The sequence below is a fragment of the Salvelinus sp. IW2-2015 genome, linkage group LG7, assembly GCF_002910315.2.
Source record: "Salvelinus sp. IW2-2015 linkage group LG7, ASM291031v2, whole genome shotgun sequence".
NCBI lineage: Eukaryota > Metazoa > Chordata > Actinopteri > Salmoniformes > Salmonidae > Salvelinus > Salvelinus sp. IW2-2015.
The window spans coordinates 4567919-4590988 of record NC_036847.1 but is presented as its reverse complement, the minus strand read 5'-3'; positions in this window follow the sequence as shown (position 1 = coordinate 4590988).

Below are 23070 nucleotides of genomic sequence, written 5' to 3'. Positions count from 1 at the left end.
TTCAATCACATTAACAGCAYAGAAAACTACTAATAGGCCTACAGCTAATAAAAACGACTGCTACTAATACAACTAACAAAACTAAGTACCTATAATATGTACCTACTAATTTRCTATCTATTATTCCAACTAAACACTGCAAACTTAAATGGTCATGTCTATGCTATTATCTATATTTATATGATTTCAATAGATTTCCTATGGAGGATTGACAGCATTCAAGTCAACATTCTCTGATGTGTGGACCGTTTGAAAGTAGAAATATCTATTTTATTCCCCTTTCAGTACATTTATCAGCCAAAACATGACACCCACCCTGTATTCAAGAGCAGGTTGTTTCTCAAATTATGGCGGGCACAACATATGCGGAAATTAAGAAAAGAAAATGGGAGTTTACGCATTTTTAGATAATTTATGTTTAATGTATAAAAAAAAATATATAATTTTCATTAAAAAATCGAAAATAGTTTGACAACCCTGTTTGTATGCTTTTAAATTATATAAATCTCAAACGTTTATCTTTTCCGGTGATGAAGACATGGACGTCTCATGGCATGGTGGAGTATGCAAAATAGGTCAACTTTGAGAACCTTTATCGCTTGAATGTTTTGGCAATCAGGTCCAAAAAGTCACTTTCTGAGAACTTCTACAATGGGAAAATAAACTCTGAAAAAAAAGAAACGTCCCTTTTTCAGGACCCTGTCTTTCAAAGATAATTCGTAAAAATCCAAATAACTTCACAGATTTGTGGTTTAAACAGTGTTTCCCATGCTTGTTCAATAAACSATGAACAATTAATGAACATGCACCTGTGGAACAGTCGTAAGACACTAAAAGCTTACAGACGGTAGGTAATTAGGGTCACAGTTATGAAAACTTTGGACTCTAAAGAGGCCTTTCTACTGACTCTGAAATACACCAAAAGAAAGATGCCCAGGGTCCCTGCTCATCTGCGTGAACGTGCATTAGGCATGCTGCAAGGAGGCATGAGGACTGTAGATGTAGCCAGGGCAATAAATTGCAATGTCCGTACTGTGAGAAGCCTAAGACAGCGCTACAGGATGGATAGCTGATCGTCCTCGCAGTGGCAGACCACGTGTAACAACACCTGCACAGGATCGGTACATCCGAACATCACACCTACGGGACAGGTACAGGATGGCAACAACAACTGCCCGAGTTACACCAGTAATGCACAATCCCTGCATCAGTGCTCAGACTGTCCGAAATAGGCTGAGAGAGGCTGGACTGAGGGCTTTGAAGGCCTGTTGTAAGGCAGGTCCTCACCAGACATCACCGGCAACAACGTTGCCTATGGGCACAAACCCACCGTCGCTGGACAAGACAGGACTGGCAAAAAGTGCTCTTCACTTACGAGTCACGGTTTTGTCTCACCAGAGGTGATGGTCGGATTCGCATTTATCGTTGAAGGAATGAGCGTTACACCGAGGCCTGTACTCTGGAGCGGGATCGATTTGGAGGTGGAGGGTCTGTCATGGTCTGGGGTAGTGTGTCACAGCATCATCGGACTGAGCTTGTTGTCATTGCAGTCAATCTCAACGCTGTGCGTTACAGGGAAGACATCCTCCTCCCTCATGTGGCACCCTTTCTACAGGCTCATCCTGACATGACCCTCCAGTAGGACAATGCCACCAGCCATACTGCTCGTTCTGTGCGTGATTTCCTGCAAGACAGGGATGTCAGTGTTCTGCCATGGCCAGCGAAGAGCCCAGATCTCAATCCCATTGAGGACGTCTGGGACCGGTTGGATTGGAGGGTGAGGGTGAGGGTGAGGGCTWGGGCCATTCCCCCCAGAAATGTCCTGGAACTTGCAGGTGCCTTGGTGGAAGAGTGGGGTAACATCTCACAGCAAGAATTTGCAAATCTGGTGCAGTCCATGAGGATGAGATGCACTGCAGTACTTAATGCAGCTGGTGGCCACACCAAATACTGACTGTTACTTTTGATTTTTCCCYCTTTTGTTTAGGGACACATTATTCCATTTCTATTAGTCACATGTCTGTGGAACTTGTTCAGTTTATGTTTCAGTTGTTGAATCTTGTGTTCATACAAACATTTACACATGTTAAATTTGCTGAAAAGAAACGCAGTTGACAGTGAGAGGACGTTTCTTTTTTTGCTGAGTTTGTGTGGTTTCGTTCAAATCAAAAGACGTGCTTTCAAAAAATGTGTGAATTGAAATAGATTCATCCCTTAGAGTTAACAAACACCAGCAAACTGTGGAAGACTATGGAGTTTGGAAACATTGAATGTCAGAAACAGGATTAGCGAGCAAGTAGAGCAGACATTATAACTTTGCTGTGCGACTTATTGGCAGTGATCAGAATAATGGTGTGTGTAGGAGCACCAACTCTCTCCAGAGAGTTAGGCACTGGGTTAATGATTAATTATACTGAGTGCCCTCTCTGGCTGAAATATATAAAAGTATTATCATATTTTCTCATGAACAAACCTATATCATCCACGTATGTGAATACTCTTCTGCCTTATTGACACAGTTTCAAAAAAGGGAAAGAACATGAGGGAGTCGACTTAATGTTGTGGCCGAGACAGCAGAATAAACTGTGAAAAGCTAAACACTGTTAAAGAAAACATCTGTTACCTTTTAAGAGTGAGTTCTCACCCATCATGCACCCCTGCCAAACTTCCTGTCTGTACTGTCAGACACATCCTCATTGTACTGTTCGTCATATTCCATAATAACTTTTTTTTTGCTTCTGCATCACTCAAACGTTGTGCTTTAAGTAAGTGGAGTTCAAGTGAGAGGTACCTTGTCAAAACACCTAATTGAAGGAGGTGATGGGGATTGAAGGAGTTGCTCTGACACCAGAATGGGATTTGATTACTCAGCTCTTACAGCACTGATGGGTTGTTTAGAAAAGCTCAGAGGCAGACAGACAGGCAGATCTGGTTAAAATTGTGGGATAATAGCACAGGTATGACAACACAACAGTCAGAGTTACAGCGCTCATTACAGAGAACTCAATCCCCCATGATGCTTCACTCTCACAGCAAAACACTGCTCACTGAACACTGAACACCACTGTGTGCTATGTGTGAATTTACCTAAACAGGAGCAAGTCCAATCACTTCTGAAATCATAAATCTATCAAATTCGATCTGGAATACCTGACATTTAAATGCCAACCCTATTACCTCCAGAGAGAATTACCATCTGTTTTCATCACGGCTGTTTACATTCCTCCCCAAGCCAACACCTTGCTGGCACTCAAGGAATTATACACACAAATCTACATTATTTTGGATTTCGGGACATTAAACAAACAGGAAACTGCACATCCAATTGTCGCATTTATTGTGGCTGGTGACTTCAACAAAGCAAATCTTAAAAACTCTACTGAAATTTCTCCTGTCCTCTGTGAGGCCAGCGGATGATGGATCATTGTTATTCACCCTTCCCTTCAGATCACGCCTCTATCCTGGTTCTCTCTGCCAATAGGCAGACATTTAAGTAAGAAATGCAGGTGGTAAGGACTATTCAATGACTGTTTTGACTCCATGCACTGGGAAATGTTCCGGGTCGCCTACAACCGTAACATCTACGAGTACACAGACTCAGTCACATGGTTCATCATCAAATGCATAGAGGATGGTGTTCCAAAAGTGACAATGTGTACATATCCCAACCAAAATCTGTGGGTAAATGGAAACATCCGTGAAAAGCTTAGAGTGTGTACCACCGCATTTAACTCCGGCCTTGTGTCTGGGTATATACAGTACCAGTCAAAAGTTTGGACACACCTACTCATTCCAGGGTTTGTCTTTATTTTTACTATATTCTACATTGTAGAATACTAGTGAAGACATCAAAACTATGAAATAACACATATGAAATCATGTAGTAAGCTAAAAAAGTAGCCAAACATCTAAATATATGTTTTGTAGAGTTATATACAGCAATCACATAACAATAATACACTACTGAACATAAACTCCTTAATTCCACCCCTCAACCACTCTCAGCCCATCCCACCTATCACCATAGACCACCCTCGTTTGGTTTCTATGTGCCACATATTTTTCAATTGTGCTGTGATACATTTTGAACCTTTCTATCCACAGATTATGAGCCAAAGGTGAAAACCTTTCCTACGAGTATTATTATATTATTTATTGACTGACTATGGCTTTCCAAATCGCCCAACACTATTTGTAAGGTTCATTATAATTGAATGTTGTGATTTTTTTTTTACCATTCCTGAACCTGTGACCAGAAACAAGCTACATAGTGGCAATACCCATGAACTTGTGATTCTGTCTCTACACAGCAGAATCTACAGAGCTGAGATTGTTGTATGCCCCACATACAATGCCTTCAGAAAATATTCAGACTTTTTCCACATTTTGTTACGTTAAAGACTTATTCTAAAATGTATTCAATTGTTGTCTTTTTTTCCTCTTCAATCTACACACAATACCCCATAATGACAAAATAAAAACAGGTTTTTAGTAATGTTTTCTAATTCATAAAACTGAAATAGCACATTTACATAAGTATTCAGACCCTTTTCTCAGTTTWTTTTWWTTTTTATTTAACCTTTATTTAACTAGGCAAGTCAGTTAAGAACAAATTCTTATTTATAATGACGGCCTACCCAGCCAAACCCTAACCCGGACGACGCTGGGCCAATTGTGCATCGCCCTAGGGGTTGTGCCAATTGTGCGCCTCCCTCAGTACTTTGTTGAAGCACCTTTGGCAGCAATTACAGCATTGRGATTTCTTGGATATGACACTACAAGCTTGGCACACCTGTATTTGGGGAGATTCTCCCATTCTTCTCTGCAGATCCTCTCAAGCTCTGTCAGGTTGGATTTGGAGCTTTGCTGCACAGCTATTTTCACATCTCTCCAGCGATGTTCGATCGGGTTGAAGTCCAGGCTCTGACTGGGCCACTCAAGGACATTCAGAGACTTGTCCCGAAGCCACTCCTGAGATGTCTTGGCTGTGTGCTTAGGGTCATTGTTCAGTTGGAAGGTGAACCTTTGCCCCCATCTGAGGTCCTGAGCGCTCAGGAGCAGGTTTTCATCAAGGATCTCTCTGTACTTTGCACCGTTCATCTTTGCCTTGATCCTGACTAGTCTCATAGTCCCTGCCGTTGAAAATCATCCCCACAGCATGTTGCTGCCACCACCATGCTTCACCGTAGGGATGGTGCAAGGTTTCCTCTAGATGTGACACTTGGCATTCGAGACAAAGAGTTTAATATTGGTTTCATCAGACCAGAGAATCTTGTTTCTTTAGGTGCCTTTTGGCAAACTCCAAGCAGGCTGTCATGTGCCTTTTACTGGGGAGTGGCTTCCGTCTGTCCACTCTACCATAATGACCTGATTTGGTGGAGTGCTGCAGAGACCGTTGTCCTTCTGGAAGGTTTTCCCATCGCCACAGAGGAACTCTGGAGCTCTGTCAGAGTGACCGTCAGGTTCTTGGTCACCTCCCTGACCAAGGCCCTTCTCCTCCAATTGCTCAGTTTGGCCGGGTGGCCAGCTCTAGGAAGAGTCATGGTGGTTCCAAACTTCTTCCATTAAAGAATGATCAAGGTCACCATGTTCTTGGGGATCTTCAATACTGGAAAAAAAATGTGGTACCCTGCTCCAGATCTGTGCCTCGACACAATCCTTTCTCGGAGCTCTACAGACAATTCTTTCGACCTCATGGCTTGATTTTTGCTCTGAGCTGCATTGTCAACTGTGGGAGCTTATATAGACAAGTGTGTGCCTTTCCAAATCATGTTCAAACAATTGAATTTACCACAGGTGGACTCCAAGTTGTAGAAACATCTCATGGATGATCAATGGAAACAAGATGCACTTGAGCTCAATTTCGAGTCTCATAGCAAAGGGTCTGAATACTTATGTAAATAAGATATTTCTGTTTTCGCTTCGTTATTATGGGGTATTGTGCGTAGATTGCTRAGATTCTTTTAATATATAATACATTTTAGAATAAGGCTGTAATGTAACAAAATATTGAAAAAGTCAAGAGTCTGAATACTTTCCGAAGACACTGTATATAGCATTCCGTTGGCGGMAAGAMTTTTGTAAAATAATTTAAATTGAAAAATTGAGGTGTTGAATCAAGTGTTGTTTTTTGTATCTGTTCATAAACCTCTGTTCATAAAATCTCCTCCCATTTATTTTGCAACCTATATGGTGCAGCTGTCAAAATGTTTTGTCCTCAAATGAAACTGGTATATATTTTCTATTTATGACAATTATTTTCAGCCAGTTTGTATCTTTAATATTTGGCAGACAAACAAGTTCCCTACCTTCTCCCTCTTCCACTTGCCTCCTCYATTTTTGTGGCAATTCTGCAATAACTTGGTTGTAAGTTTTGGATTGAACAGGCATTCCCATATATTTTCGATAGCTGCGATACCTCCCCTCAATCGTAGCTAACTAGCTAACGTTATACTGCATCTAAAGTAAATCTGGCTACATCAAAATGATGACAAAAGGTTTTTCTACAAATTATTTTCATCCTTTTGAATTGCATTGTATTTCCAAGGCACTGTAATGCACTTTTGATTACATCTTTTATMATTTTTATTGGTCAAATATTTGGGAAAGCTTGGCTTTCCTTGGCATCCACGAATCAAATCAAATGTTATTGGTCACATACACATATTTAGCAGATGTTTTTGCGGGTGTAGCGAAATGCTTGTGTTCCTAGCTCCAACAATGCAGTAGTATCTAACAATTCACAAAAATACACAAATCTAAAAGTAAAAGAATGGAAGAGAGAAATACATAAATATTAGGACGTGCAGTCACGGAGTGGCAGTGACTAAAATACAGTTTATAAAWWWWWWATTTATTTTTTTATTTCACCGTATTTAAGCAGGTAGGCCAGTTGAGAACGAGTTCTCATTTACAACTGCGACCTGGCCAATTTAAAGCATAGCAAAAACAACAACACAGAGTTACACATAAACAAACGTACAGTCAATAACACAAAGGAAAAKAAAAATAGAAAGATCTACGTATGTACAGTGTGTATAAATGTAGAAGAGTAGAGAGGTAGTCAATAAATAGGCCATAGAGGTGATAAAGAATTACAACTTAGCATTAATACTGGAGTGATATATGTGCAGATGATGATGTGCAAGTAGAGACACTGGGGTGCAAAAGGCCAAGAAGGTAATTAAAAATATGGGGATGAGGCAGTTGGGTGTGCTATTTACAGATTGGCTGTGTACAGGTACAGTGATCAGTAWGCTGCTCTGACAGCTGATGCTTAAAGTTAGAGAGGGAGATATAAGACTCCAGGTTCAGAGATTTTTGCAATTTGTTCCAGTGATTKGCAGCAGAGAACTGGAAGGAAAGGCAGTCAAAGGAGAAGTTGGCTTTGGGGATGACCAGTGAAATATACCTGMTGRAGSGCGTTCTACTGGTGGGTGTTGCTATGGTGACCAGTGAGCTGAGATAAGGCGGGGCTTTACCTAGCAAAGACTTATAGATGACCTGGAGCCAGTGGGTTTGGATATGTAGTGAGGGCCAGCCAACGAGAGCATAGAGGTCGCAGTTGTGGGTAGTATATGGGGCTTTGGTGATAAAACAGATTGTACTGTGATAGACTACATCCAGGTTGCTGAGTAGAGTGTTTTGGGCTATTTTGTAAATGACATCGCCGAAGTCAAGGATTGGTAGGATAGTCAGTTTTACGAGGGTATGTTTGGCGGCATGAGTGAAGGAGGCTTTGTTGCAAAATAGGAAGCCGATTCTAGATTTAATTTTGGATTGGAGATGCTTAATGTGAGTCTGGAAGGAGAGTTTACAGTCTAACCAGACACCTAGGTATTAGTAGTTGTACACATATTCTCGGTCAGAACCGTCCAGAGTAGTGATGCTAGTCGGGCGGGAGGCAGCAGTCAATTAATGAGCGTGCACTTAGTATTACTAGCATTTAWAAGCAGTTGGAGGCCACGGAAGGAGTGTTGTATGGCATTGAATCTCGTTTGGAGGTTTGTTAGCACAGTGTCCAAAGAAGGGCCAGATGTATACAGAATGGTGTCGTCTGCGTGGAGGTGGATCAGAGAATCACCAGCAGCAAGAGCAAAATCCTTGATATATACAGAGAAAAGAGTCGGCCTGAGAATTGAGCCCTGTGGCACCTCCATAGAGACTGTCAGAGGTCCGGACAACAGACCCTCTGATTTGACACACTGAACTCAATCTGAGAAGTAGTTGGTGAACCAGGCGAGGTAGTCATTTGAGAAGCCAAGGCTATTGAATCTGTCGATAAGAACGTGGTGTTTGACAGAGTCGAATGCCTTGGCCAGGTCGATGACGACGGCTGCACAGTACTGTCTTTTATAGATAGCGGTTATGATTTCATTTAGGACTTTGAGTGTGGCTGAGGTGCAGACTGGGATAGGGAGAGATTGAATATGTYTGTAAACACTCCAGCCAGTTGGTCTGTGCATGCTCTGAGGACGCAGCTAGGGAYGCCGCCTGGGCCGGCAGCCTTGCAAGGGTTAACATGCTTAAATGTCTTACTCACCTCGACCACGGAGAATGAGAGCTCACAGTCCTTGGGAGCGGGCCGTTACAGTCCTTGCGGTCTCTCTAGAAGGAGATCCTCGCCCTGAGCTCGTCTACTTTATTGTCCAGAGACTGAACATTAGCGAGTAATGTACTCGGAAGCGGTGGATGGTGTGCCCGCCTCCTGAGTCGGACTAGAAGTCCACTCCAAAACCTCTTCTCCACCACCGGCGTCTTGGAGCAGCCTCTCGGATAAGATCAATTGCCCTCGAGGGTATGAACAAAGGTTCCATTTCAGGGAAGTCGTATTCCTGGTCGTAATGCTGGTGAGTTACTTCCGCTCTGATATCCAAAGTGATTTCCGGCTGTATGTAATAACGCAAAAACCATTCTGGACTAATAATGTGAGAAATAACACACAAAAAAATGAAATACGGCAAAGTTGCTTAGGAGCGAGAGGCAGAGCTGCCATGTCTGTCGGCGCCATCTTGCCATCTTTCCATCTTTCCATCTTTCCATCTTTCCAATACATGCCAATGTATGTCAGTTGTTTTGCTCTAGGATGCCCACAGGCCTCACAAGTGTCGTCTGTACCAGTTGAAAAACAAATATGGAAGTACAGTTGAAGACGGAAGTCTACATACACTTAGTTTGGCGTCATTAAAACTCATTTTTCAACCACTCAAACTATAGTTTTGATAAGTCGGTTAGGACATCTACTTTGTGCATGACACAAGTTATTTTTCCAACAATTGTTTACAGACAGATTATTTCACTTATAATTCACTCTATCACAATTCTAGTGGGTCAGAGTTTACATATACTAAGTGTGCCTTTAAACAGCTTGGAACATTCCAGAAAATGATGTCATAGCTTTAGAAGCTTCTGATAGGCTAATTGATATCATTTGAGTCAATTGGAGGTGCACCTGTGGATGCATTTCAAGGCCTACCTTCAAACTCAGTGCCTCTTCGCTTGACATCATGGGAAAATCTAAATAAATCAGCCAAGACCTCAGAAAATAAATTGTAGACCTCCACAAGTCTGGTTCATCCTTGGGAGCAATTTCCAAATGCCTGAAGGTTCCACGTTCATCTGTACAAACAATAGTACGCAAGTATAAACACCATGGGACCACGCAGCCATCATACCGCTCAGGAAGGAGACGCGTTCTGTCTCCTAGAGATGAACGTACTTTGGTGCGAAAAGTGCAAATCAATCCCAGAACAACAGCAAAGCACCTTGTGAAGATGCTGGAGGAAACAGGTACAAAACATCTATATTCACAGTAAAACGAGTCCTATATTGACATAACCTGAAAGGCCGCTCAGCAAGGAAGATGCCATTGCTCCAAAACGGCCATAAAAAAGCCAGACTGGTTTACAACTGCACATGGGGACAAAGATCGTACTTTTTGGAGAAATGTCCTCTGGTCTGATGAAACAAAAATAGAACTCTTTAGCCATAATGACCATTGTTACGTTTGGAGGAAAAAGGGGGATGCTTGCAAGCCGAAGAACACCATCCCAACCGTGAATCACGGAAAATTATGTGGATATATTGAAGCAAACATCTTCCACAAAGAAACCTTATCAGTTTGAGGAAGTTTAAAGCTTGGTCGCAAATGGGTCTTCCAAATGAACGACGACCACAAGCATACTTCCAAGTTGTGGCAAAATGGCTTAAGAACAACAAAGTCAAGGTATTGGAGTGGCCATCACAAAGCCCTGACCTCAATCCTATAGAACATTAGTGGCAAGAACTGAAAAAAGGTGTGCGAGCAAGCCGAGGCCTACAAACCTGACTCAGTTACACCAGCTCTGTCAGGAGGAATGGGCCAAAATTCACCCAACTTATTGTGAGAAGCTTGTGGAAGGCTACCCGAAACGTTTGACCCAAGTTAAACAATTTAAAGGCAATGCTACCAAATACTAATTGAGTGTATGTAAACTTCTAACCCACTGGGAATGTGATGAAAGAAATAAAAGCTGAAATAAATMATTCTCTCTACTATTATTCTGACATTTCACGTTCTTAAAACAAAGTGGTGATCCTAACTGACCTAAAACAGGGCATTTTTACAAGGATTAAATGTCAGGAATTGTGAAAAACTAAGTTTAAATGTATTTGGCTAAGTTGTATGTCAACTTCAGACTTCACCTGTATATGGAGACAGTTTAGTGCCAAAAATAAGGGGTTAAATACATGTAAAAAAAAAAAACATAAATAACGTTTTCCTGATCTCTCTTATATCTCTCAGATATAGGACAGACACTTCAGAAAAAACTTCCATTAGATTTTTTGGGGGGGGACTATGTGTTGGTCCATGTAGTGAATCTGTTATTCAATTAGTTTGTATGGGCTAAAAGCAGTAAGGCGGAGACATGTCAAATAAGGATTTTGAAGCCTTGAGACAATTGAGTCATGGATTGTGTATGTGTGCCATTCAGAGGGTGAATGGACAAGAAAAAATATTTATGTGCCTTTTGAACGGGGTATGGTAGTAGGTACCAGGCGTACCGGTTTGAATGTGTCAAGAACTGCAGCGAAGCTGGGTGTACATATCCTTTTTATAACTATGCATACTACTTTCTTCTACTTGCTATTTTTTTGATTGACCTTTGACTAATATTGATCTTGATATTTGAACTGCACTGTTGAGGGAGCTAAAAGTAAGCGTCCCGCTGCATCGTTAAACACCTGCTGTAACCTGTGTACGTGATGCATACACTTTCCTTTGACATTCAAATAAAACCAATTAGTCAGGGGCTTAGAACAGACTGGAGGGGAGAAGGGACTGCATTTGCAAAAACAGCATATTCAATACCCCCTGGCAATTTAACTTGTCTCAGATTTACGATCTCAGATATTTTTTATATTTTACTTAGATATTTTTTTCAAAGTTTGTTGACTAACAAATTTAGCATATGTCAAACTTTTTTTCGTCAAAGTTCAATTTTTTTGTTGTGATTGCAGCAGCCATTACAAAATCAACAAAGCACTCTCAYGGCCATACCATGTAAAAACTTATTGTACAGAATGTAACCCCAACAAGCTGTGAGTTATTTCAACAGACAACATACAGCAGGTGAGCCGTATCTGACACATTGAGATAAAGGGTGAATTATTCAAGCAGGATTCCTGTCGTGTTGTGTCAGAGAGGTGACATTTAACAGCGATGCGCATTGGGGAGGGAGCTCCGTTTGCTCACTGGAGATGATTAAAAGACCACTTGAGTCGGAAGAGTTATTGCTCACGCTCCTCTGCCTAATGCTCAGCCAGAGGAGAGGAAAAGAGGAGCTACCTGTCTTTTTTTTCTACGCCCTCCCCCTCTCTTTCACACCCTCTTCCTGCTCTCTAAACTCTTTCGCTCTTTCTCTAACGCTATTTCCATATCTCCCACTCTTCCTATTCTACTTTATTTTATCTCTCCATCCACATCTATCATTTATTTTCCTCCCTCTGTTTCATTAATGAGGGACACAATACAGAGCACAGTTTCATCTTAGCGAGGGTGAGAGGAGGGAGGAGCAGGGAGGGTGTGAGAGAGGGAGGGAGGGAAGGCGGTAGAGATAGAGGGTGGAGTAAAGACATGAGAGCTCTGGGGATAAATAATCATATTTCTATGCACCCATGATGCTGAAAAAGCACCATCTGGGACACATGTTGGATTTGCATTACAATATAAATGGGAAGTCGCTGGAGCTGAAAGGGTGATGTGGAGTCATTCAGCCAGCCAGCCTGACAGGTCGCCTCTCCCCTATGCTGGTGCGCGCTGCCACAGCTCCCCGGAAGCAGACAGACACTAGACGCTTTGTTGGCAGGCGGCACGCCGTCACACTTCACGTGGCTCTTCTGCTTCTCCCCCACCATTCCCACTCATCCCCTGTCTTTATTTCACATGCAAGCTTGTCTTCGTCAAATGCCACATTTTGTGCGCAGCCCGATCGCGTGCATTTTAGAACCTTGTTCATAGATGAGGGTGTGGGGAGGGAGGGAGGCAGAGAGAAGGGGTGAGGAGAGGTGACAACAAAAGTGTTTAGAGGGTCCAAGAGAAATGAGGAGATGAGAGAGGAGACCAGACACCATACCCATTCGGATCCAATTTTTACATTTTGTGCAATAAATACATGTAAGCCTAACATATTTGGAATAGCTCCAACACCAGGTAAAAGATGATGGACATGGATTATACATTATCTAGTCCAGTGGTCACCAACCTTTTCTGAGTGAAGATCAATTTCTGAGTCAAAATGCAAGCCGAGATCTAGCGCTCAGATTTGTTTAACGTAGGCCTACGCAATATTAACCAACTAAAAACAGTTCTGTAGCAATGAGGTTTCTGCAGTAGGCTATAGGCCCAGTACATTGTCAATAGTGCATTCGGAAAGTATTCAGACCCCTTCACTATTTCCACATTTTGTTACGTAACAGCCTTATTCTAAAATAGATTACAGAAAACATTTTCCTCATCCATCTACACACAATACCCCATAATGACAAAGTGAAAACAGGTTTTTAGACATTTTTGCAAATGTATTACAAATAAAAAACAGATACCTTATTTACATATATTTACATAAGTATTCAGACCCTTTGCTATGAGACTCGAAATTGAGCTCTGTATTTGTCGAGTCTCTCTCATGGTTTAAAAAGTTTGGTAATTTCACAGTATCAGCTTTGCTGTGCATTCGAGGCTTCATTTTACAGCCTATGGCTGGAGGAAATACCCCATAATGAAAAAGCAAAAAGAGGTTTTTAGAAATTTTTGCAAATGTATTATTCGATCCCAGGCTGTAGTGATGCCGCAACACCTCAATGCAGTGCCTTAGACCGCTGCACCACTCGGGAGGCCTCAAAAAATATTTATTTMATCCATTTTAGAATAAGGTTGTAACGTAACAAAATGTGGACAAGTCARGGGGTCTGAATACTTTCTGAATGCRCTGTATCTGATTGGCCAGCGGAAGGCCCAYAGGTGCACTTGATTTKCTCTCTGGGCCTGTCGGGTAAGTGGAGTTCTACCTTCAGACGCATGAAATGGTTCAAAATGGAAATACTTTGCCTTCTCGGCACTTGGTATGCTGAATCAAGTGTAACTACCGCCAACAGCGCAAAACCAATACACAAAAATTGGAACGCAAGGCTTTATCGTAGGGTTTTTTACAGAAATGTTTGGTGATCAACTAGGACCGCCTTGGAGATTGGTGACCACTGATCTAGACAATAGGAATGACATGTGAGCTGAATATCAATCATAGTCAGAGTTACAGTAAGCAAGGCTAACTTCTGCCAGGCAGTCTGCTGAATAAAAGGTATTTCTGTTTTACTTACTCTATTTTTTTTAAGGCAGAGTATATGACAATGCAGAACAATGAGAATCGAGATGATTCCCAACACAATAGTTTTGTGCAGATGATGGATAGAATAAACGATAGAGCAGCTATGTAATGGATGTTGTGTTTTTTACAAAAAAATATCATATACTCACATGGACACATGGCTCACACACGGTCCCCCCATGATATATTCTCTATTTCAGGATTGTGCTCATAATCACTGACTTTCTTTGCCTCTATCTCATTTTCCCCATTTGTGTCCTTCTCCCCATTTCCCGTTTTCAGCTCTTMATTTTCTCTCTCTTCATCCATCAAAGCMAGCTCTCCCTCCCTCTCACCCCTCCCTTTCTCGCCGTGTCCATCTTGAAACACGTTGCATGTCGTAACTTTACTCGTTKAAGTTGCCAATCCTGACAGTATACAAACGGATTGTAAATACTTTATAGAAGTTAGCATCGTTAGTGGTGATGGCATGGCACCCATGCTGGCATCCAGAATATGTGGATTTGAATGGTGCTCAGATGACTGGCTCTACCGTAGCCTTGTTCTGAAGAGGCACTGAGCCTGATGGTGATATCTCTCTAAGTGGTATATTGTGCTTACTGGTGCGCCATAAGCTGTAGTCAAATGATAATTACATTTTAAGAAGGAGCTTGTTGATTTTAACACATCACAAGCTTCTACTTTCAACTGTCAGAGTTKGGKTTTTATCTTATACAGAAATAGGTCCTATACTGGTCATCCAGGATAGGATTACTAAAATATATATTTTTATCAATACATGGATCACTTATTTTTCCCAGAGTAAACAACTCAACAAACTCCCACATATCCCAACTCTTAGTTCTCTAATGAGGTGTTTGACCCTGTTTGTAAGGCATGTCACAATGCAGTTTTGGTAACATGAGACAAGTCAATCATCGGTGTATAATGTTGATGAAGTGTCACAGTTAATTGATTTCTCCTTTAGGAAYCCAGTTTAGTCAGTGTGTCAGCATGCAACTCCAAAGTAATTCAGCGACGAGGCACTGGGTACATTATCACKCTGGGAAATAATGGAATGCACTTAGAAACTTTTGAGTTGTTTGYTTATTAGTGCTTATAGCTTTAACCTGGTAACTAGGGGACTATTTTTGAAAGGGTAACTATTCATGCTTCCTCCTCCATACATATTCTRTGAATCGGAATGGATTCAAGACTCACATTCACACCTAACTTTTTCCTGAGGCTTGCAGTGAGGGCTAAAAGACAGTATTTCCCTGCTTTTAATAAGACTTATAGGAGTTGGTAACTAACCTTTTCTCACATTGGCTCAGAGGCAACGCAAGTGATTCTTCCTTTTCTATTCACCCTGTCTGTCTGTCTTCAGCGGTGGAGACCTTTCATTCAGCAGTCTCATTGTTTTCTGCTCCGAATCCGAGAAACTCTTTACCCCTGGAGAAAAGGGAAAAGAATGAAGGCTTTTGTTGGACAATCGGCGGCTTTTGAAATATCATATATTAAGGGAAGTCTGTTTTTAGAATTGTAGCAGTGGCTGAGTTTGAATGAGAGCGATAAACGTAGCGAGGGGAGATAAAACTCATTAAAACACCACCATTCCATGCTGAAAGATAATGCATGCATTCACTCTCCTCCTCCCACAAAAAGAAAAACAGAAAGAAAAGAGCAGGGAGATGATGGCCACKGAAAGAAGAAAAAGAAAAAAAATCACAAGCTAAAAATATGAAAATGAAATTATTCAAATTATTCACAGTTTTAGCTCTCAAAACAATAGAAGAGAGACCAATGATTTTTCTCTGCTTTGTCTCGTCTCGCTTCCATAGATCATCTATCATTATGAAGGAACTGATTTGAAAATAATTCATCTTACATTGTTCAGAGTACATTTCTCATTTTCTTCATTCTTTTTTCCCCTCATAATTGAGCTGCTTTCATACAATATGTAAGAAAATCAACATCTTGACATCATCTTTGGTGTGATTTCTTGGGCCAAAGGTTAGTGATACTTTGCATTATAAGTATATAACAGAATATTTGAATATTACTTCTCTTTGTTTCAGTAGATTTTGGAAGAGTAATGAATGCATAAATGCGTTTCTCAGTGAGGAAATGTTTAAATATGTATGTTTAACTGTGTGTGTGTGTGTGTGTGTTTGTGTGTGTATAACAACTAAATGTATACATATTTACATGAAACCCTTGTTGAAACAAATGTAAACATAATCAGATGAATGTTTATCAATTAAATGAGGGCTTATACAGTTGAAGTCAGAAGTTTACATACACTTAGGTTGGAGTCATTGAAACTCATTTTTGAAACTCCACAAATTTCTTGTTACAAACTATAGTTTTGGCAAGTCAGTTAGGACATTTACTTTGTGCATAACACAAGTAATTTTTCCAACAATTGTTTACAGACAGATTATTTCACTAACAATTCACTGTATCACAATTCCAGTGGGTCAGAAGTACATACACTAAGTTGACTGTGCCTTTAAACAGCTTGGAAAATTCCAGAAAATGGCTGTAGAAGCTTCTGATAGGCTAATTGACATCATTTGAGTCATTTGGAGGTGTACCTGTGAATGTATTTCAAGGCCTACCTTCAAACTCAGTGCCTCTTTGCTTGACATCATGGGAAAATCAAAAGAAATCAGCCAAGACCTCAGAAAGAAAATTGTAGACCTCCACAAGTCTGGTTCATCCTTGGGGGCAATTTCCAAACGCCTGAAGGTACCATGTTCATCTGTACAAACAATAGTATGCAAGTATAAACACCATGGGACCACGCAGCCGTCATACCGCTCAGGAAGGAGACGCGTTCTGTCTCCTAGAGATGAACGTACTTTGGTGCGAAAAGTGCAAATCAATCCCAGAACAACGGCAAAGGACCAAAGATGCTGGAGGAAACAGGTACAAAAGTATCTATATCCACAGTAAAACGAGTCCACTATTGACATAACCTGAAAGACCACTCAGCAAGGAAGAAGCCACTGCTCCAAAACCGCCATAAAAAAGCCAGACTACGGTTTGCAACTGCACATGGGGACAAATATCGTACTTTTTGGAGAAATGTACTCTGGTCTGATGAAACAAAAATAGAACTGTTTGGCCATAATGATATCGTTCTGTTTGGAGGAAAAGGGGAGATGCTTGCAAGCCGAAGAACACCATCCCAGCCATGAAGCACGGGGGTGGCAGCATCATGTTGTGTGGGTGCTTTGCTGCAGGAGGGACTGGTGCACTTCACAAAATAGATGGCATCATGAAGCAGGAAGATTATGTGGATATATTGAAGCAACATCTCAAGACATCGGTCAGGAAGTTAAAGCTTGGTCGCAAATGGGTCTTCCAAATGAAMGACGACCACAAGCATACTTCCAAAGTTGTGGCAAAATGGCTTCAGGACAACAAAGTCAAGGTATTGGAGTGACCATCACAAAGCCCTGACCTCAATCCTATAGACAATTTGTGGGCAGAACTGAATAAGCATTTGCGAGCAAGGAGGCCTACAAACCTGACTCAGTTACACCAGCTCTGTCAGGAGGAATGGGCCAAAATTCACCGAACTTATTGTGGGAAGCTTGTGGAAGGCTACCCGAAACGTTTGACGCAAGTTAAAACAATTTAAAGGCAATGCTACCAAATGATAATTGAGTGTATGTAAACTTCTGACCCACTGGGAATGTGATGAAAGAAATAAAAGCTGAAATGAATCATTCTCTCTACTATTATTCTGACATTTTACATTCTTAAAATAAGGTGGTGATCCTAACTGACCCAAGACAGGGATTTTTTTACTAGGATTTTATGTCAGGAATTGTGAAAAACTGAGTTTAAATGTATTTGGCTAAGGTGTTCATAAACTTCCGACTTCAATTGTACATTTTGTGATTGACTGAATGTTCTATGGCTGCTAATGCCACCCTATCTGTTAATGATGCTTAATGGCCTCTGGAAGTGATGACATAGACTATTTTAACCACCATGTGTCACGTTCCTGACCTATTTTCTGTTGTTTTGTATGTGTTAGTCGGTCAGGGCGTGAGTGTGGGTGGGCATTTCTATGTTTTGTGTTTCTATGTTTAGGTCTTGTAATCAGCCTTATATGGTTCTCAATCAGAGACAGGTGTTTGACGTTTTCCTCTGATTGAGAACCATATATAGGTTGGCTGTTCACACTGTTTGTTTGTGGGTGATTGTCTCCTGTGTCTTTCGTGTCAGTGTATGTGCACCACACGGGACTGTTTTGGCTATTCGTTCGTTTGATGTAGTCTGTTCCTGTTCGTGAGTTCTGCGTGTAGTATGTAAGTTCCATGTTCAGGTCTGTCTACGTCGTGTTTGTTATTTTGTAATTTTCAAGTGTTTTCGTGTTCATTTCGTATTTCAATAAATATCATTTATGTCATCATACCTCGCTGCGTGTTGGTCCGACCCATGCTCCTCCTCGTCCGAGGAGGAGGCAGATTTAGAACGCCGTTACACCATGCTCCTGGATAAGCCATGAATAATGTCAATGCATAATGTACATTCTTATAACATCAGTAGCTCTACTGGTTTCCAGAGTGAGAAACATTCAGGTGTCAGGTTACTTGCTTTATTAAAAGGAGCAGATAGCCTAGCAGTTGAAAGCATTGGGCCAGTATCCAAAAAGGTCACTGGTTTGAATCCCCRGGCTGACTAGGTGAAAAATCTGTTGATGTGCCCTTGAGCAAGGCTCTTAACCCTATTTGCTCCTGTAAGTCGTTCTGGATAAGAGCATCTGCTAAATGACTCAAATGTAAAGCTTTCATTTTTGAGAGGACTATTACATTTACAGTCAGCTGTGCAGATTTTTGGGGGATTGTTTCGTTGGCGCCTGGGCTGTCCTTAGAACTGTATTAATTGCTAGCGCTCTCTCCCCGAATTGCTTCATTTAAAAGGTCTCTGGCTAATTTAATGGGTCATAGAATTAGCTTTCTGAAGTGCTGCTGGGTGCAAAAAATTACAGGGACTCGTCATTGGGGCTAAAAATACTTTTTGGGGAGAAGAGGAGCTTTTCTCTTGTGGTGCTGCAGTGTCTTGGCTGACGCATACAGGCGTGTGTTGTTCATGTGATAAGTCAGTATGTCCCTCACACATGGACAGAATTACTATTGACTTTGTTTAGATATTCTTTCGGCCCAGAGACAATCACAGTCAATCCTGAATTGCTTTTCATCTTCACTCTGCATCAGCCAACAGATCTGCTATCAATACTGGATGTTAAATGTCTGGAAAGTGGACAATGATTTGTGTAGACTTATGGATCACAAGTCAAAGTGTGTTTACACGTCTCCAGCCAGTTTCATCCTATCTAAATTGTGCAAATAAAACAGTGGCAGGGGAGACGCAGAAGACGGAGCAAGAAACCCAATCATTTGTTTTGAGTTGAAATGAAATCTGAGAACCGAGTGAATCGCAAAATAATTTAGAGGAGAGGAGAAACGTGGGCATGCACAGCCTTGAGTTGGAGTGTCAACAACAGCCAGTTGGATTTTTTTAAACAGGCATTTCCATGGAGTGAGTATGCCTTTGTCATTCCGTGAATGTTTACTTCCTGGTACTGTCACAATGCAGATAAACATCAGTGGAAATGAACAAAGTGAACCAGTATAGAGTCTCGCAGGGACTGTGTGCCCTATGTGTTTATTCCCCACAACATTTATTTCAGCACAATGCACCAATTATTTTCATGTTCTCGCTAAAACATGGCATGATTGGTCATTCGTACATTTTAGTCAACTTTGAATTTCATTACCTTGTGGGGGCACAGTGTGTAGGGAACCCAAGAAGAAAGAGAGTTTGGAATGAAATACACCTAAATGACAGTACTGCTTCCTTAGCTGAGATGTCAGAAAGGTATGATTAAAGGGGAGAGAAAGTAAAGTAGTGTCATAAATGGAATAACCTATCGTTTTTTGACTGTGGGCTGTTTTTTTCCTTTTCCTTACCACTTCCTATTTGTTTTCTACTCCATCCTCTGCCCATCTGTATTGCCCTCCTCTTCTTGTGTGTGTGTGTGTTCTTGTGTGTGTAGTCTGTGTGCAAGATAAGGCTTCTTGCTCCAMCACAGTGATGGTAAATGTGTTTTCTCTCACTCTGTCCACTCTTGATGCCCCATCCTATCCTGTACTGATCAAACCTGAGGTTGGAGGATAGGACTCTACCGGTATGTACTTCTTAGGAAAAGCTTGCTGCAGATGCATGTGAGTGTGTGTTTGTGCGTGTGTGTGTGCATGCATTCACCGAGTGTACAAAACATTAAGAACACCTGCTCTTTCCATGACATAGCTTTCACCTGGATTCACCTGGTCAGTCTATGATCCTTTATTGATGTCACTTGTTAAATCCACTTCAATCAGTGTAGATGAAGGGGGGGGGGGGCGACAGGTTAAAGAAGCATTTTTAAGCCTTTAGACAATTGAGACATGCCATTCAGAGAGTCTCTGAATGGGTAAGATAAACGATTGCAGTGCCTTTGAACGGGGTATGGTAATAGGTGCTTGGCGCATCGGTTTGTGTCAATAAATGCAACGGTGCGCTCAACAGTTGTCCGTACGTATCAAGAATGGTCCACCACCCAAAGGACGGCTCAGACTCATAAATCGTTGTAGTGTTTTAGACACGGTCAACTCTCAGGCACTGAGCTCTACCTTCTGGTCTCCACCAACAGCAGATACAGCAGATAACAGAAATATGAGCCATATGACCATGGCTGTTATCAGCATGACAACCACATCATTAGAGAAGCCAATAGCACCCCCCCCCCCCCCCTATCTCTCTCTCTCTCTCTCTATCTCTTTTCTCTCTCGCCTCGCTCTCCATTATAATGTGACATCCTGAGTCTTTTTCAACCTTGTCACTCATTTGATGATGAATTCAGAAGCTTGTGACAGTGATAGCACATTCATTAAACCCTAGCATTTGCCTCAAACTGTCCGTCTGTCTGTCTGTCTGTCTGTCTGTCTGTCTGTCGCTCACTCTCAATCACACACACACACTTCCTCTCCATCTCTCTTGAGTGGGAAATAGGAGTGGAGAAATACAGAACTGAAGGAAAAAGTTTGGTTGTGAGGTCTCTGTTGTGCGTATAGATAAGCCTATCAGGGCCTGGCTAGTTGATAAGTGCTGAAGTTCTGATTTGTGTGGTGCAACGCGCTGTAGCTTGGGTTCTTATTTCACATCAACTGTTCTGAGACACTTACTCTCTGCTCTTACAATCTCATCTCCACTTCAGGCAGAGTGTCACGCAAGCCTTGGTGACTGTGAGAAAATGGCAGACACTTTATGTGACAAAGATACTTTACTACAATGGAAGAACATAATTGTGCAGCATGTAGGTGTAATCCAGTTTATCGTGAGCTCGAGTCCTGAAAGGACAAGCTGACCCACCTCACCTGGTCTAAGACTCTGACGTAACCCTGTCTGACCCCTTCACCATTTCCCTCCTTTCCCATTTCCCCTCTGGGTTGATGAGAAAACTCATGCCCTTCAAAACCTTAAGACTGAATCTTCCCATTACCTGGCTGGCCAAATCTCAGAACCCACTGCTTTTCTGGGCCACTCCTGAGGAGTGGAGATGAGGTGATGGTCTGGGATAACAGATTTCATGTGCGATCACACGTACACAAGGGCTGTCAAAATTATTGTTTAATTGTGTAACGAACAATTATGGAAATAACAAAAATAAATAATCTTCATAATCTTCATACATTCATTTTAKGAGGGGGATGGGATTCAACTTTATTTTCAAGTCGATATAGTTTACCCAATAGCATGTTTTGGCGCTCGAGGTCGCCAGGCAGCACATCATTACGCACACCTGTCACCATCGTTACGCGCATCAGCGCTTCATTGGACTCACCTGGACTCCATCACTTTATTGATTGCCTCACCTATATCTGTCTATTCCTCAGTTTCATCACCTTGTCAGTATTAATGTTGTTATGTTTCCCTTGTCTAGACGCTGTCCCTGTTTTGTTTCATTTCTGTTATTTATTAAATATTCACTCCCTGTACTTGCTTCTCGTGCCCCAGCGTCTGTCCTCACAATTTTATTATTTTTTACATGAAGAGGGTAAAGTTGGAAGGTCTGATAATTTTACGCACAGAACGGCATGATCGGGAGGAGAAGCTTCAAAAACATTTGTTTTTGAGGGGTGTCAACAAAGCTGTGTTGTATACATTAGGTACATAATCRTAGCTCATTTTCAGAGATGCGTTATTATGATACATTAAGTCAAATCAAATTTTATTGGTCACATACACATGGTTAGCAGATGTTAATGCGAGAGTAGAGAAATGCTTGTGCTTCTAGTTCCGACCATGCAGTAATATCTAACAAGTCATCTAACAATTTCACAACAACTACCTTATACACACAAGTGTAAAGGAATGAATAAGAATATGTACATATAAATATATGGATGAGCGATGGCTGAACGGCATAGGCAAGATGCAGTAGAYGGTATAGAGTACAGTATATACATATGAGATGAGTAATGTAGRGTATGYAAACATTATATAAAGTGGCGTTGTTTAAAGTGGCTAGTGATACATTTATTACATCCAATTTATAATTATGAAAGTGGCTAGAGATTTGAGTCAGTATGTTGGCAGCAGCCACTCACTGTTAGCGATGGCTGTTTAACAGTCTGATGGCCTTGAGATAGAAGCTGTTTTTCAGTCTCTCGGTCCCAGCTTTGATGCACTGACCTCGCCTCGCCTTCTGGCTCGGGTGGTTGTTGTCCTTGATGATCTTTTTGGCCTTCATGTGACATCGGGTGGTGTAGGTGTCCTGGAGGGCAGGTAGTTTGCCCCCAGTGATGCGTTGTGCAGACCTCACTACCCTCAGGAGAGCCTTGCGGTTGTGTGCGGAGCAGTTGCCGTACCAGGCGGTGATGCAGCCCGACAGGATGCTCTCGATTGTGCATCTGGAAAAGTTTGAGTGTTTTTGGTGACAAGCCAAATTTCTTCAGCCTCCTGAGGTTGAAGAGGCGCTGTTGCGCCTTCTTCACCACGTTGCGCCTTCTTCCTGTGTGGGTGGACCATTTCAGTTTGTCCGTGATGTGTACGCCGAGGAACTTAAAACGTTCCACCTTCTCCACTACTKTCCCGTCGATGTGGATAGGGGGGTGCTCCCTCTGCTGCTTCCTGAAGTCCACGATCATCTCCTTTGTTTTGTTGA